The 18,843-nt window shown below is 38.0% G+C and overlaps 1 protein-coding gene across 2 annotated transcripts in view; it reads right to left on the minus strand.

Annotated features, from left to right (window-relative positions):
• Window positions 1-13,984, minus strand: part of LOC129732793 (uncharacterized) — a 24,776-nt gene extending 10,792 nt beyond the window's left edge. Inside the window, exons 1-2 of one of the 2 annotated variants that reach the window (XM_055694039.1) lie at window positions 11,162-13,984; window positions 10,920-11,092 (exon numbers count right to left, since the gene is read on the minus strand). The gene's annotated coding sequence lies outside the window, so the exon portion shown is untranslated. Of the gene's footprint in view, window positions 1-10,919 lie in introns of both variants that reach the window. The other variant, XM_055694038.1, reaches the window with a different exon arrangement.
• Window positions 13,985-18,843: the final 4,859 nt, after the last annotated feature.

Genomic DNA, 18,843 nt, shown 5'->3' on the forward strand with positions numbered 1-18,843 from the left:
TATACCTTAAATATTTTGGCATCTAGTAAACAGATGTTCGAGATTTCCAACTTAACAAGTCATCAACTATCAAAGAGTGATGAAATGAGATTTCATGACACATCGATTGACTCCAAAATCGGTTGAAATTTTCGAAGTATGCAATAAACTATCTAAAAAATGTCTAGCAAAAATCAACAGTGCAAATCTCGAAGCGCTAGAATTTCATAAAAGGCAGAATGATAAAACGCACGAAACCAAATGACCTCCAAAGTGATGAACTATACAAAATGAATCCTTAAGGCGTAACCCCCAAAGGCAGAACCTGGCATGGGAAAAATTTGAGCTCGCGCTAATTTCAAAAAGTGGGAATCTCGTAATTTATAACATTCAGAAGCCCCGAAACGTGTGAAAGGCTACATCACAAACGAAAAAGAATTATGACTTTTACTTTGAATGAACTGGTACCGAACAACGATGCATTTAGGTGTCGATACATTAGCCTCGATACCCATACTCGTTTTTGAGTTTTAACCAGTAGGGTAAGGGATGATAAAATGTACACCCTAAGCTATCCTCAATTTCCTCCACAATTAAACACTAAAATCATGAGTCGATCGCGCACATTAACTGAGCAACTAATGATTGATGCAAAAATAGGTAGAGATACTCTAACATAGTATTTTTCGTAGTTTTCTTGAGCTTTTTTAAAAACAGTTGTTTGGGGGTAAATTGGAAACGTGTGGGTAAAATGAACATAGAGAGGTGGTAATATGAACACCTTGGACGTTAACGTTAACTATCGCTTTACTGGTAGCAACAGTTGTGCATTCACCTACAGTTTAATTTTCACCGGTTGTCGTAGAATTAAAAACAATATATGACCTTATCCGCAAGAAACTGGGAAATGGTGGAAGCTTGCATTCAACGGCACGCATAGCCGTGGCCTTCTGTTCATCGGTCCAGGTTTAATTTTGCGTTTTCCGATACAAACACAATTTTTCTACCATCACTATTTTACCCGCACAGTACGATCGAAGCAAGCTGTGATCAAGAACGGACGTGAAAATGTTTCGCGTCGGAATTTTTCATCGTTTTTTTCAAGTTTTTATAAGATATATTTTCTATCCGGAAAAGGGATGTGTCTACGTTTATTGTATGAAGGCCGCTGTTGTTTCGGTGTGAATTCCAAGTGTTTGATTTGAATCGCGATGAAGTGTTCCGAGGGTTGTCGTGTACGGTTGAGGATAGTGTAATAATGTCGACGTATTTTATTTAGCCTTCCCGTCGCGTAATCGTTATATTTTAAGTGCAAAGGGTGGAGTAAAAGGTAATACGAAATGTGGCGGTTTCGTATTATCGGTGAGAGTGACGTCAATGTTGAAATCCGTGAAAGATTCGTGCAATTTTGTGGCTAATTTGTGAGAGCTGCATTTCTTTTTCGGTGGCGGAGCACGTTTCCCGCTAGCCCTTGCCTTGTCATAAGTGTGTGTGAGTAAGTGCAAGGTGAACAAGGAAAAGCGAAAGAAGTGCGAGTGCAGGATGACCGTTGCTCTTGCGTGCGGCACTTTCTCGCACTAGCATGATGGTTCAGAGAGGACGCGGGAATTCAAGGATAAGTATTAGTGTTGGTGACGTTTTGCCTGTGTTTTTTGTTTGATTTGCATGGCAAAAGGAAAGCAAAGTTTTTTTTTGTTTTTTTTTCTCTGCTTTCATTTTGAGCAGTTTTATGCCCTTGTTTTATGATTTTTCTAGCTTTTGATTAAATACTGAAACACATAGACAATTTTAAATTTAATTAAGTAGAAATCTTGTCGGTCAGTATGGCAAATAAATTTTGATTGCGATTGTTTTGGCATTTTGTTGAATCTAATTAGTGCTTGGTCTTGTTAGATATGCATATTTGCATTTTTTAAATTTTCTAGCTATGAATGCATGAAACTTTGCCAGTTTTTCATACACAGTAGGTATCTTCGCTTCATTATCCAAGAAGTAAGTTGTAATCAACGCGAAATACCGTGTCTCCGCGTGACGCATACGGTAAGAGGGAATAGAGCGGTCGCGCATAACTTTCCGGGGTAAACGCTTTGCTCAACTATGGATTTTCGGTGTGTTGTGACTGCCGAGGTGTACCAAACCATTTATTCGCAGACTGTCCACCCGTAGGTTCTATTTCAGCACGCAGTGATTCGGAGTAGGTTCCGTTCGTTCGATAAATATCGTAAATAATGAATCGTGACAAAACATCGTAATTAATCGCCACCAAATATCGCAATTATTTGCAATTAATATCAGGATTATACGCGACTCGTCTGTCAACGCACACATCCTTCTTTTTCTTTCTTTTTTCGTTCGTTTTAAACGGCAATGGCCAAGCAAATAGGCCGTTTTTGAAGCTCTCTTGCTGACCGCTTGCAGTATGTGTTGAAGGTCTATATATTTACTTTTTTCTTGTTTTTGGTTAATGCATATCTGGTTGCTTCGTAACATTGTGTAGTCAGCTGAGATAAATCAATGAGAGATACGTTTCGGTAGTTGCATAATGACTTCATAAACATATTTTCGAATATTTGAGTCTGTCTTGATTAGGTTATAGGTCCGGTATCCTCGCGTGCGCTTTATTTTTGCGGTGTTACATCATCAACCGGAATGAGTTCGGATCTCGTTATGATTTCCGTAGAAGATATAATGAACTCGTACGCGCGATATTTGTTATTATGAACCCGGTATTAGAACTCAGCGCATCGTTTACCAAAACGAAACCTGCTGCAAACCTTACCCTTTTCTCCAACATCCCAGTGATTTCTCGTGGAAGTGCAGAGGTGTTCTCGGCTTCCAATAAAGCGAGTATCACGTCAACATATTCCCATACACACTCCTTCTTTGACCTGCATTCGGATGCGGCCGGCGCTGATATTGCCTAATATAAGGTTAAGGTCACCAGTTTTTACACATTGAGGATGAATGTTAATCCCAAGCATCATCCATTGGTTCTCTGTGTAATTACAGCTGATCTGGCAATAACGGAGTAGCAACCGCGGGCGGTCAATCATGCTCATGCTCATGCTCATCACTATTTTACCCGCACAGTACGTGTTATTGGAATCCCGATCAGTTAAAGATATCAGGATTGTAACAAATCTTGATATTTTGTTACGAACATTTGTATCAACTTGTGTTCTAAACTTGGTCTCGTTAATAGTTAAAATATCAAAATTCCTATCAAAATTACTTACTGATTATTACAAAATATAGCATGTTTTGTAAGGTTTTTGGCAGAAAAAGTTCAGAATTTGTTAGAATATACGATATTTTGTTAATTGAATAACAAATTTTGTTATAAATATGCTTTTAAAAAACACTCTTTTCAACATTCAAGTGTATGATAACAGAATTTGATATAATTCTGTACTTTTTATCATTCTGGCATATCAAGAATATTACAGGCTTTGTTATTTCTATCAAGTTCAGATATATTTGTGATAGCCGTTTGTTATAATCGTTTTATCGGGAATACTAAAAAATCATTCAAACAATTACTAACCTTTTTTTTGGTGGTTAGTAGTTTGAGTACAGAAATTTGCACAAAAGTCCTGTTTTACACTAAAAAAAGGTTATTTCTTGTGAGCCAAAAATAACATCACTACCACGAATGTGCACGTGTCTTTTGATTTATTTATTTATTTTTGTCTTAAATAGCTTCTGGTGCATCTAAGATAGGGTGCCAATGAAGTTTGTACTTTTTTCAAAAAAATAAAAATTCGCTCCCACATCCAGTTCCATCGACTGAGGCCGTTGCAGGAAATCTTTGTTGGTGAATACCAGTGCACAGTGAAACAGTAAGGCATTTTAGGCGGACATGAGTTTTTCGATGCGGTTTTGTGGTTTTAGAGCCATAGTTTCTTCTAAAAATTTGTCCAATAGTTCGTCCTTTATTCATGCGCAAATGAAAATTAGGGTGGTCCTAAAATGAGCGAAATAAAAAAGCTACGTTTCCTATTTGTATAAATACCTGTATACATTATTTTGCAATGTTGTAGATCGATTAATTTTTAGCAGCTATGTAAATTTTTTTTGTAGCTATTTCGGGGGTTTGAATTGAAACCTTTCGGTACTGAAAAAAAAGTTTACCTTATTCCTTTACGTTTCGATCTACTTTATTGTTTTCGGCCATCCTCAGAAATAGTTTGCTGCCTTACGTTATTCCATCAAGGCGCGCAGTTTAAACCTTTTGTAGCTATTAAATTGGCCGATTTAGAGCAATTTTACCTGATTGGCTTAGGGTGGGTCCAGAAAAAAACAGTTTTTTGCTCTATTTTTTCAGTTAATATTTGACCCTTTATAAGGCAGTGGCAACTATATTGCCACCAACAAAATATATTTTTTTTCGCTGCACTATGAATACTGTTTCCGAATTTGGCTTAACCAAAGACTTTTAAAGCTATCTTAGAACACTTCAGTTTTTCTAGAACTGCTAGTAGTGCACAATATTCATTTTGGGTTCATAAAAAACAAACCGCGATTTTAGAACGTCTTTATGAAATTCATTTTTAATTTGGTGAAAATCCAACAAATTGGTTAATTTTTCACCAGAATTTTTCTATTTAGCACCTACTGTGTTAGATTATATAGTTTTTTTGTTAAAATACATGGTATATTGGACGACAAATTTCGAATGTCTCCCTATTTTTTTTTTCAGGATACCACTTGAATAATTTTTTATTTCGATCTTTACCATGCAAAATTAAAAAAGTCCTGCTGTTACATTCTAGTTACTATGACGTTTAATTTTTTATAATTACAAAAATACAAGTTTGCAAGGCAGCAAAAAAATGCTTCCATCGTTTTTGGGGTTGACGGGCAGTGGCAACTATATTGCCACCAATTTTTTCAATTGATTCAGCAGTAGTTTTTTTAACAAAGGTATAGGTGCTTATTACGGGAGTCACATCACGGTGAAATATATTTCTCTCTCACGCTCACTTCACTTTTTGAGACCTATTCCCGATTCCACCTCAAGTGAGGTGACAAAAATCACTTCCGTGAAGTGAGATTGCCAGTGAAGTGAAATTGAGAATAGGACAAGTAAAAATGTGAGAGTTCCCCAGCTCAAAAAATTCCCGGAAAGTCGATTGAGCTGAAATTTTGTGAGAGGACATTTTTCGACAAGAGTTTCCCTCCCTACCGCTAAACGAAATTCGAGGGTCAATTTTTCCCTTACGTTCCATTATTGGCCGCAGCTCAAAAGTTTGTAAGTCCCAGAGAGCCGATTATTACAAGAAAAAAAAAAAAAAAGATTCGCCTTGTTACTGGAAAATAAATCCCATACATATTACCGCTAGAACACAAATCTATCGATTTTTAAACTTCCCTATCTTCGTGAAATCATTTTACTGTTCAAAATGGTCGTGGAATAATTCCACGCGAAACGTCGCTTTTTTCGTTTTCACTTCACTTATATGACACTCATAATAACCCAGATTTCACGGCAGATGTCACTTTGCGACATTTTTCTCACTTGAGTCCCGTAATAAGACTTCATTCACTTCACTCTGCTTTCACCGTGAAGTGACTTCCGTAATAAGCACCATTGATGTGTTGTTCCTCCTGTAAGGAATACGTTTTACTGAAGTTTATGTGGATTCCTTACGTAGTTTCCACAGCCTTATAAAGGGTTAATAACAAGTTGTCTTCGGATGACTTAAGAGCTTAGAAAGATGCAACTTTTGACGCAGAAACATTGTCGATATATTGTAAACATGAAGAGTTATTTACGTTTCTGCTTTTAAAATAGGTCCTTTCTAAATGTTTATATCTCCGTTTTGGCAAATATAAAAAAATATCTTTTGGCACCATTTGAAAGAACAAATATTGTACCTTATTATGATAAAATACTGGAGATATACTATACTCCACCACGGACCAATTGTTTACCTTGCGACAAATCCTCGATAAATTCTTAGAATTCAATTTGCAGACCCACCATCTGTTTATATACTTCAGGGCAGCGTACGATTCAGTTGAGAGAAATGAGTTATGACATAAGCATGGTTTTTCAACAAAACTAATTAGACTGATTCGTGTCACTCTTGATGGTTCCATACCAAGCGTCAGGGTAGCCGGTAGCCGGTAGCCGTTATCGGACGCTTTCGTGACGTTAGATAGTTTGATTGAAGCAGGTTCGCGTGACAGCCCGTTATTGTTCAACATTGCATTGGAAGGTGCTATACGGAAGACTGGCGTGCAGCGCTTCTAGGTTTTGCGGATGATATCGACATCATTGTTATTAACCGTAGAGCGGTGGAAGAGGCCTGTGGACCTCTCAAGAGGGGAGCTGCGAGAATCAGGCTTGTCATAAACTCTGCCAAAAAGAAGTACATGGTGGCTGGTAGCTCATCGGATGTTGGTGCTGCGGTGGTGATAGAAGTAGTCGACGAATTTATTTACCTGGGTACATTGGCGACGTGCGACAGTGAAGTTAACAGTGAGATAAATAGTTGGATAGCGGTAGATCCTTCACTCGTTGGATGTGTGCTGTGGACGAGGAAGCCTGCGTAATAGGTATTAGAGGCGACTGGAGTATAGCAGCTTAGGACCGAGTTATACGGCGACATATTCTGGATTCGGCAAGTAAGTTTTTGTTCAGAAAGAGGACGTCACACCGATCGAACAATTCGTTTTGGCTCTAAAGATATTTGAAATCATCATTTTTTGAAGTAGAATACTTCTCTCAGGAAGTTCGGCTCAATAGAGATGTGAAATGAAAATCTAAAACCGAAAAAAGTGAAAAATATGTCCAATTTCAAATGCTAATAAATCGGTTAGTATTCGATGGATTTCCTTCGTTCTTGCAGCAATAGATTGCAAAATGTTCTAAGATTCTTCCCAAAATACGATAATTGTAACTTTATTATTCACACTATTGTACTATTGAAAATAGTCAAGCCTTGTCAAAACGAAAAATTCGACCTCTGATTGGTCGTTATATGCTTGCTTCCCAAGCACGGTCGACAGAATCATATACCTTGCAATTGAATACATGCTATTTGGCCTATATAAGAGCCTGTTTCAGCCGGAGCCGCTCATAATAGTTCTAGACAGCGACAACAGCAGTCGTCCTTCCTTAGCAGCAGTACTAGCCCTGTGGTTGGTCACCACGTCTCAGGAGCAGCGCGGTTTTTCTCAGCGTGTGTCGCCAGACAGCCATTATTCCCCCCGTGTTGGGGCAGCATGATATTTGCCATCAGGAAACCCAATTTCGGAAATCAAAATGCCTTTTTTAAGGAAAATAAACAAGTCATTGAAAGTTAATAATTTTTCTCAACGCAAGCAAGCATTCTGTGTTGCATCCTAGCAATTCAAATTTGTCGCACCCGTCTAATTTACTGAATGTGAAATAGCTTCCACAGTGCATGTTGTCCGTGTATCTCAATTCCATCAATGTTAGGGTAGCTCAAAGGTTGTAATTAGCAACCGATTTTAAACCGCAACACGCTTTTTTCAAGGCAAATAAAAAAATAATTGAAGGTTAATAATTTTCTGGCATCAACACAAGCAGACATTCTGTGCGGGATGCAATTAAATTCTGTTGTAGTTGTCTAATTTTCACTTTATTTAGTAAACCCCCCACTGTAGGAGCAGCGTAAAGGCGCGATCAGCATAACCGACATTGAATAATTAACTGCCCTGTTAGTACGCATTCACAAAAGCAGTTAGTTCGACTATGCAGAGCTAATATGAAGTCGATTCAATCAATCAGTAAAAACAGAAATTTAAAACCGTTGCGTGTGTGACTGACACGCAAGCAGCCGGGTTATCTTTCTTGTAAAAGTATTCTACTTCAACCTTGCGGTCGTGGCTTTGCATACAACCTTCTTCTGATTTTTTACATAGCTTTTCAAAAATGAGTCGTGAATTGAAAAATAACAGGAGGGTTGTGTGCAAAGCCACGACCGCAAGGTTGTAGTAGAATACTTTTACAAGAAAGAACCCGGCTGCTTGCGTGTCAGTCATTTTTTCTAGTAAATAAGCGTTGACTAATCAGATCAATCGAATTTTGCGCTTCAACAAGGATTGACCATTTTCAATAAAATAGTACACACTTAGATTTTATTGCCGAGAACTCAACAGCTGATAAACTCAGCGAAATGTTCTACAAGTTCTCGGCAGAATTTTCAAGAACTTCGGCAAACGAAACGTCAATACTTGCTTGTTTACGGTAAATCGATATATTTGCTGAATGTTCGTCGAAATATATTGCTGACATTCGTTACAAACTTCGCCGAGCTCAATCAGCTGTTGGGAAGTTTGCCGAGATAAATTAAGTGTGTACGTTGCTTGTTTTTAAATTTTAATTAAATTTTGAGACGAAATTTTTCGGATGTCGTGCTCATGACTGAAGGAAAAGATAATTCAGTACGTTCTGAGACACGGAAATAAAGTAAAATTCATAACTTTTACAAATTTAAAAATGTAAATTAGCTCCAGAGAAAACATTAACGCTTTAATCATCAGGTTTTTATTTCATCCTGAAAAGGACAATTTGTTGTTCAATTTAGTATCGGATAAGATGCTGATTACATCTTTGCGTTATCACTGACAGTGCGAACAAAGTATTCGTTGCGATAAAATAAACAGTGCAAAGCTGATTTAACACTCAAAACTAGACGGCTCACGTGTTGTCAAAATGAGTCAACTTTTCATTGACATTTGCCCACTATCGCACAGAGACTGCATTTCACTAAAGTGCCTCACTGCATCAGCCGCTATCGATGCTGAGATCCGCTGCAACTAGTTTGCTATCCATAGCCATGCCACAGTTCATTTCAGGAATATCTAAAGTGGGTGATTTCCAGCGATTTTTGATTTTGAATGCCGAGCAAGATCGAGTGCTCAGCTAATTAGAAATAAGTTGCTTGTATCTTTAAAAAAAATCAAGTTAGTCTTAGGTTTTTCATCATTAACAATCTTTCTATGGAAATTAATGTGTACATCGGATCCATTTATTACTTTAGCATTTTAAATGAAAAAAAAAAAACAAAACAAAATAAAAAAAGTTTTACTAGTATACAATAATTTGCGGTTATCATTTTCTAAATGAGTAACGTGCAAAAAAACAAGTGCAAATTATAAAATATTACAATACTAGTTGGCCCGTAGTGGCTAGCCAAATTCAAATGCATTTTGGATTATTAAAAGTTTGCATTTAATCTAAAACAATAAATTATTTTTTGAAGTATCGATTTAAAGTTCAAGATGAAACTATGACACTATCGACATTTCGATGCAGATGGCCAACGCTGGTTTAAAACTTAATAAAATATTTAAACTGCGATAAATCCTTCGTTCAGTGGATCATGAAAACGCGTGGATTGATTGCTTACTTTAAAACGAATCTGCATCTCGCTTCTTTTACGGATCCACTGCACAGCTGTTTTCTCCAATATCTAAAGACTTTTTCTTCATTATTTGAATATTTTCGGAAAATTGTTTTCTGAAGATTAGTATTTTTTAAATTTCATAACATGAATATGTTAGATTTAAACTAAGCTTTCAAAATGAATTAAAATGAATGTGATTGAAAAAAAAAAAACAATTTACAAAAACCATTGCTTGCTTATGAAAAAATACTGGATTGCTCAAAAAAATTATCAAACATGCAAAAGTTTGTCATTGCAATTTTTACTAACTAAGCTTTGAATAGCTGAGTACTGTCCTCTTTTAATCATAGATGAGAAGATCAAATCACTCTCCAATACTCCGATATAACTTCAGCCATGATCAATGACGCGCATGAAACATCTGTCAACTGCGTTCCATCACAGAAACCTTTTCTAGTGTTGCGTAACAACATAACAATCTTCATCCCATCACCACAACCTTTGTCTACTTCTTTGTTTTCGTCTTCTATCATATAAACAAACAGTGCTCCCCCGTCTAATACAAGCGACATATCAACACAAATTTATCAGCTGCCCAAATTCGTTGAACGTTTGAGCCAGAGAGTGGATTGTCATTAGACCGTTCTCAACCGGAACCGAATATTACTCCGAGGCCACTTAGTACAGCGAAATGGCCTAGCTTAGGTGTAAAGCGACGTCGAGGAAATAACGGAACGCCGGTACGTGTTGCAGTTGCTGATCGCGGGACGAATTCAGTAGATTTGAGCGGACTATCAGTGCCATTTATCGTTCCTGAAGCACCGCCACCTAAATTCTGGTTGTACCTTTCGGGATTTCAACCACTAATAACTGATGACGATGTATGTCAAATTGTTGCTCGTTGCCTGGACTACGAAAAACCATCGGATGTTGTCAGATTAGTTCCAAAAGGAAAGGATATCGGAACAATGACATTTGTATCATACAAAATCGGTCTCCCCCCTGCCCTGAAACAGCAAGCTTTATTGCCTTCCTCATGGCCAGAAGGCATACTATTTCGTGAATTTATTGAAAAAAACTCGAATCGCGGACTGAAAGTGACCGGCAATATACACGCACTCAGCCCTGCAGTTCATTCTTGAGTAAACCGCCCAGCGACTCGTACAATGGAAAACTTTGCGTTGCTAACCTGCTGACATCCTCTTCAAATGCTACTATCAACTTGTTGGACCCGGGACATCCTTTAACAGGCATTATGGAAGCCCTTTATCCGACCGACACAGTCGCGCTGCCTACTGATTTTCATCCTCGACATTGTCCCGGTCCTGTGTTCGGTGACGGAGACGGGGTCTTCCAGCCTGCATCGCCAGGCAAGTATAACTGTACATCTGAGCTTCCGGTTCCTCATGCTTTTTCACGTTCCAGTGCGTTGGTCCATGAATCTGTTCCTCGTGTATCTGATATGCGGATCTATTACCACAATGTGCGTGGGCTGCGCACTTAAATCGACTAATTTTTCCTAGCAGTTTCTGAAGGAGATTATGAATTAATTGTGCTTACCGAAACATGGCTCGATGACCGTATCTTCTCAGCGCAACTTTTCGGGAACCGCTACACAGTTTTCCGGAACGATCGATCTCATCTGAACAGCCAAAAGACGCGGGGCGGAGGTGTCTTAATAGCCGTTTCAGTGGAGTTGAGTTGTCGCATCGATCCTGCACCTGTTTTCAACACTGTCGAGCAGTTGTGGGTGATAGTGTAAACGGCAAATAGCGACATTAGTATTGGTGTCGTATACATACCCCCTGATCGAAAGTCCGATTCTCAGGTGATTCAACAGCACATTGACTCGATAGGGATGGTACTATCCCGCTTGAAACTTAAAACTCCTGCTTTACTTTCTGGAGACTACAACCAATCTGGTTTGCGTTGGTTTATCTCGGACAATGGTCACCCTTCAGTGGACACGCTGCATTCTAATATGCCCGCTTATTGCTGTTCTCTTCTCGATGGACTCTGCTGGCGTGGTCTGACACAAGTCAACAATATTTTGATTGATAACGAACGTTTGCTGGATCTTGTATGGGTAAATGATGAAACTTTGCCAATTTGTTATGTATCTGCTGCACACGAGCCGCTGGTCGAGCTTGAAGCTATTCATCCTGCTATCGTTCTTTCGTTAAACCTCTCCTCGACAATAGTGTACGACGAGCCTTCGGAACTTAGGGCTTTGAATTTTCGACGGGCTGACTACGCCACACTTACTGCGGCTCTTGCGGAGATAAACTGGAATGCTGTATTGGAACCATCCATTAGTATCGACAATGCAGTTAATTCTGTCAGTAGTACGCTGGAAAGTGTGTTCGCCCAAACAGTGCAATATTTTGAACCGCCACGAAAACCACCATGGTCGAATCCACGACTACGCACGCGTAAGCGATTGCGATCAGCTGCGCTGCGGAAATATTGCTGTTACCGCTCTGCTTATAACAGAAATCAGTTCACCACTGCCAGCTGTCAATATCGAAACTACAACCGCTATTTGTATAATAGGTATGTAAGGCTTAGCTTACTTAGTTTAGCTTAGCTTAGTTCTGACTGTACATATCAATAGTTGCTACTCCGTGATGGGTCCGAGCCACTCAAGATGCACAATGAATCAACTGAAAGAAAAACTGGGAGTGGTAATTCCTTCTCACTGTGCATCATTCAATGACCCGATTTTTTTATAGACCAATAACGGCGCCGGCCACGTCCTTACAGTCAGATGGGGATATCGTCGGTTTCGTGCAACACGAGCACAACTCAATTTTTTTTTAATTTTGAAATAATAATGTCAAACGATGCCAAATACGGTTAAGTTTTATTCAACAAGAACTTGTTCCGAAGTTCACAAAAAAAAATGTGAGTGATATGTCTTTGGAATTCAAATCAAAAACTTGCTTCAGAGATTGTAAAAAAGAGTTTTTAACTTGCTTATAGTTTTGTTGGACGTAATAAAGGTAATTTTAAACGCTAATTTTCCAATCCCGCTTTTTTTGGAACTATGAATTTCTAGTCGTGCCAGTGCCGCACAAAACCAACAATAAGGAAGGAATGTTAGTATGTAGTCTTTGCTTTATTAGAGACCGAGTATACCTCTGCATCCCTACAAAGACCACGGAAGGGTGTTTTTGTTAGTAGGGTGGGTTTTTGATCAGGATTCACTTTGATAAGTGATATGACCATGATTCAAATGATTAATGTAACAATATAGATATGATCATGTATATATAATGTGAGAATAGTAAAGATGAATTATTGAATACACTAAGAAGTATTGGGGTATGTAAAGAAGATCTCAGTTGATTGCCTCCCATAGCTGAAATATTCAAATTTTTAACGAGGAAAAACAAATGGGAAATGTTCGCTATGTTGTGCAAAAATAAAATAGATGAACTTATATTAGAATGATTCACGATATATCAATAGTTGTTATTGAGCTGCTTTCTGTGGCTGAAAAAAAAACATGAATTGAAATAAGTTATTATTTCAATTAAGTACAACATGGCAGCGCAACCATTCACCGTATAAAGTCATCCAAACAATATGGATATGATCATGTACATAAGATGTGAGATAAATAAAAATGAATTAAAAAATACAACAAGAAATGCTAGGGGATGCAAAGAAGATCTCGATGACTGCTCTCTATGAACTTTTTGAGATATATTTATGGCCTATCAATAGTTGTTGTTGTGCTCCTTACTGCGACTGAAAACATGAATTGGAATGAATTATTTCAATAACACTGCAGCGCTTGCACAGACGTTTCGCTCTAAAAAAATAAGTTATAAAATGTGATATAAAATATTAGCTCATATGAAGAAGAAAGTTGATACTCTGCCATTGCTGGATGTTATTACCTTTTTAGAGAACATGTATGTTAAATAAGAAAATTACGAATAAAAAAGGTCATTATATTGTGTTGAAATACAACAAATTGGAATTGGAATGAAATGGAATAAAGTATTATTATTAATATTTATATTTAACAACAAAAGACATCTTAATAATATTTTCTCGACGGGCTGTAAATATTATAATCTGAATTTAGATCAAAACAAAATTGAATCAGCATCCAAAAGTGAAAGTACGATGTAAAAATCGTAGAACCGCCTTGTTCATAGCTGGATCTGAAATGGTCAACATGTTGATAATATAATAATGCTACTCCTTTGTCTGATGGTTCATTAAAAGTTTTCATGTTTGTATGGCGGTATATGAATGATCTTTGTTCAAAAACTATATCGTATCAAAATCGATTATGAAAACCTTTTAATATCATGCTTAATAAATTCAAAAGTATTAAACTAGTTAGAGTAGACGTATCTTGTTTTAACGTGTAAATAGGTAAGCGTGTAAGTATACAATTTTTTCTGAAGGGGTACAAAAGGTAGACCGGGTAAGCCCCAGGTATGACAGTTCCAGAAGGTATGTAATTCACTTCGATGCATTAGTATTAGTGAGCGTTTTGAACTTTTTCCAATTTTGCATGATATTCAAAATAATTATGCATTTTAAACCAAACTCACAAAACATACTTTTCTGAAAAGTTATAGAAATGATGTTGAAACTTGTTTTATTTGTGAGAAACACTCAAACATGCTGGGGTTTAGGTAAAATATGCTGTTTTCATCATTTTGCCGGGAACCTTTTTGCACTTTTCGTTTTTTTTTTTTACTTGTACTCTGATAGCGCTTCTAAATAGAGCCACTCATTTTTCATACAGTAACAGAAGTCATAAGCTATGACAATGACTAAGATTATGCTCCAACTATTCGAAACATATCATTTTTATAAATTTTATTTCGACATATTGTCGCAATTTTTTCACACTAAATCTCAAATAATATCAATTTCTTGTGTTTCAACTAAAGATTCACTCTTCAATCAAAAATATCAAACATAAAACTCTATAAAACGAGAAATTCTCAAAAATGTTCCGAATTCCATGAAAAAGGCGAAAATTTTCATAACGAGCTTAGCCAATGTTAGCTATGTTTCTTCAACACACGCATAAACATACTTTATATGCGCACTTCATGTTGACTCACGCATACACAGTTCTGCCGTTTCACGGCTCGAAACATCAAAGCATCTAAACCACTAATTCGAATACCTCTCCGTCGTCGTAATACAATGTGCGCCCGACATTCAAATCTAACATATTGAGACAAAATACTTATCCTAATCCATTTTCTTCTGGATCCCGTATCAGTATCCTCCTTGCAAAGGTGGTTTTATGTCAGGCCACTTGGTATCGGTAACCACCCTCCACACATACACTTGTCTATCACTTGTCGTTGCTGTCTTGTCACATAGCAACGCTCATAAAGACGCTCTTCCCAACACACTCATCACCGTTTTTCACAGGCCCCGCACGGCCCGCACAGTATCAACTTCAATCCGTTTAACCTTCTGATGGTGGGAACCTTTCCTAGCAAGCACGTCTATCACACACGCTGGTCTCCCGAACGCCTCCGTCAATACAACTCGTCCACAGGCCGAGTCCAAAGTTGTATTCCGAAATTGTCACTTTCTAATCTTCAAGCAACACACTCACTTTACTATCACACCCTGACCAACTCAAATGCAATTTCAATTGCCCTGATTACGTCGATTTAAACTCCATAATTCACTATAATGGTTGAACAAAACTCTAAATACTGCATCCAATACTTGTTCACAGTCAGTTTGTCTTTCAGAATTGATCAATTTTCGTAAAAAACGCGTAAGAAAATATCAACTTCAGTGCTGGAAAAAATATAAGCGAAAAATCACACGCGGAAAAGTTACGTCCATCTTTGTATAATAGGTATGTAAGGCGCATACAAAGCAATCTTCGCGTACACCCGAAACAATTCTGGTCATTTGTGAATACAAAACGCAAGGAAAGCAATTTCAGCAAATTTTTAACGAATCGGTGGCGTCCCCCGAACAAGTTCGTGAAGCCAGTAAAATAGTACCACGCGATGTATTATCATTCAGATTACCTCACATCAGTCCAGATGATGTAGTCGCTGCCTTGAATAAGCTAAAAAGTTCATACGCTGTTGGTCCGGATGGTATCCCTTCGGCGGTTTTGAAGCGATGTGGAGAAGTCCTTAGTACTCCGATCGCGATGCTCTTCAATTTGTCCGTGCAGCAGTGTACATTCCCTGACCGATGGAAATTTTCGTATCTTTTTCCCGTCTACAAAAAAGGAAACAAACGTGACATTTCCAATTACCGAGGGATCACATCTCTGTGTGCTTGCTCAAAGTTGTTTGAGATTATTATAAACGACGCTTTGTTTGCCAGCTCTAAATACTATATTCACGCCGACCAGCACGGGTTTTTCCCTCGACGATCTGTAGCCACTAATCTTATGCAGTTTGTTTCTCGCTGTTTGCAAAGCATGGACTCTAGCTTACAAACCGATGCAATTTACCTGGATCTGAAAGCAGCGTTTGATCGGATAGACCACGAGATACTGCTTAGTAAACTTGAACGACTCGGTGTCCAATCAGAATCCGTACGCTGGTTCAAATCTTACTTGACTAGTCGAAGTGTATGCGTGAAAATAGGTTCAGCTGTTTCGAGGCGTTTTTCAAACGTTTCAGGAGTTCCTCAAGGTAGTAACTTGGGCCCGCTACTCTTCGCTATTTTTATAAACGACGCTTCTCTCTTGTTACCACCCGGATGTCGATTGTTTTATGCGGATGGTACAAAAATATTCAAAATTATTCATGGCCTACGAGATTGTGTTGCGCTACAGAAGCATCTAAATACGTTCGTGAACTGGTGTGCAACAAACTGCTTAACATTGAGTGTTGAAAAATGCAACATAATTTCATTCAATAGAAAGCGTGTCCCTATCGAATACGATTATACCACATACAAAATGAACTACTCGAAAGTACCAACCTCTGTAAAAAAAACCTCTGTTTGAGTAGTTTATGAAGGTTAACCTGCACAGTCCTGCATTTGTCTCGTTCCCACTCGAAAAATGCAGCATTGATTTTGTAAACAACTTTTTGACAGTTTCGTAAGGGATTTTGTTGAGGGCTCGAGTAGAGCCGCTATGAAGAAAATTCATTCCGTTCATTTTCGTCGAGCAGTTCATACTGGTGTTGGTACCGGGTGATGTGGGGCAAAGAGTACCAAAAATAATCGCCAGTGTTACGTATGTCTAAGTATGTGATTATAACAACATTATCGCCAAAGCAAACCGTTGATTGGGGTTCATTTTCAAGATTGCCGATGAATTCCGTGACCCGTTATGTTTCAAAGCACTTTACTGTGCTCTAGTGCGATCGATTCTCGAGTCTAATTCTGTAATCTGGAGCCCATATCATGCAAACTGGTCCTACAGAATGGAAATGGTTCAGAAAAAATTCGTACGCTATGCTCTTCGTTATCTCCCATGGCAAGATCCACTGAACTTGCCATCATACGAGGACCGTTGTCGTCTGCTTGGTATTCAACCACTTGAGGTTCGCCGTCAAATAGACCAAGCTGTGTTCGCTGCTAAACTGCTGACTAGCTACATCGACTGTCCAGCTATATTGGCTCAACTAAACATATACACCCCTGAAAGACCGCTGCGCCAAAGGAGTTTCTTATATCTGGAACCACGGAATCGACTATATGGTTGCCATGATCCAATTCGTGTTATTTGCCACCGTTTTAATAATGTTTTCGAGTTTTTTGACTTTGACTTACCAATGAATACGTTCTGTCAACGGCTACTTGATGCTCATAGAAGATTGAGAAGTTTTTGCTGTTTTGTTTTTATTATTCATTAAGATTTATCTTTGTCAGATGAATGTAATTGTACAAATAAATAAATTACAGAACTTTTTGGACATGTAACTATAAAGTAACGTTCATAATCAACTGACAGTGGTTTGGTTAACTTTAAATTTCATTTACATGCTTTATATCTTCGATGCTATGTCTTTCTTACATCTTAAAACTGCCTTCCGCCCTTTATTACGTTTTTGGCGGTTTTTGTCGATGCATCAGAACCTATAGCCATGTGCTGATTTAACACGTATGCCGAATATAAGTCAAGACGCAGTTAGCTTTGATTTTCTTGCGACTTTCTGCATACCTGGCGAGAGGAGGTGAGTGGAGGACTGAAAGCAAAGGTAACTTGTAGTCAGAACCAGGGCTGCAAAAATTCGAAATAAAGATATGAAATTGATTGACATATACCGTCAGTGTAAAGATTGTTTCACCCACTGACTACCATCCGTAATCAAAGGTATCCATGAAAATATGATAACCATTTCATTGTCTTACCTTTTTTATTTTGATTTGCATTCTTACCACTGTCGACACACTTGGATCTACTGAGTTCGTTCTCAATTATCAATTGACAGCCACTCTAAGTGAAATTGAAAAATTCATATCTCTCGGCAGTGACGTGACATTGTCATCCTATTGACATCCTATTGATGAATTTAAATAAGGATTCGTTCCAACAGGCCATCTCAACGGCCTACAACTGGAAAGAGGGTAACAATGTCGGCGAGGGTTGATAGCATTTGTAATTCTACTTTATAAAATTAACGAATTAAAAATAATATAATAACTGAAACAACGGATTTCTTTTTAGTTTAACTGTTTATTCTTTAAATCGAAATATTCAAAACTTTGCATTATATATCTTATATGGCCCATATACTGGTACAACGGAAGAGACGAAGAAAAGTAAAAACATTCCAGTATTCACTTAAAATCTATCCAATGTGTAGACCTCCTCCTTGGTTTTTTCTTCGTTACGGCTTGAGTCAGAACGCAAGGGCATTAGGAGAACAACGGGCAACACGGACAGGGCGAGCAAGATGGACCGTTGCTCATTTCTATATAAACCATTGAAATTAATACAAATCAGTTATGCCAGTTACATACCAACAGGATCCTGGGAGTTTTGAGATATTATGTAGATTGAAACAATAGTTAGTTATTTGAGAAATAATCAAAATAAGCTCACTGTCAACAGCAGCAGTTGTGGTCCCGTGGTTCTGTGGTTAGCGATGTCGGTCGGCTAGCTCTCCTAGATGTTGTGTTATCAAAATGGGCAGTCTGAGAAAACGACAATAGCACCATTTATTATTCTTTTTTCAGCATTCTTAGTATGCGATATTAGAACTGAAGTCATTAACTTTCATTTAAAATGAATGATTCCATCGGCGCAGCCGACGGTAAGCTTCAAACACGTGCTTTTTTGCGCAGCGCGTCGTCCCGTATAGAAAAGAAATTTGCTATAGTCTTTCATAGGTCTGTCTTACCAGCACAGCCGGTCCGTTTCATATGCACGTTGTGAAATAGTGGTTTTTCGAGACTGTTTTTATTTTAGTGAAAACTAATATAAAATCACTCTAAAAAGGAAAAGTTTGCATAATTTTATGAAAAGCACTAGTCAATGTCGAATCTTATGAACATCGTTGGTTGA

Source organism: Wyeomyia smithii, chromosome 3, assembly GCF_029784165.1.
Source record: "Wyeomyia smithii strain HCP4-BCI-WySm-NY-G18 chromosome 3, ASM2978416v1, whole genome shotgun sequence".
NCBI lineage: Eukaryota > Metazoa > Arthropoda > Insecta > Diptera > Culicidae > Wyeomyia > Wyeomyia smithii.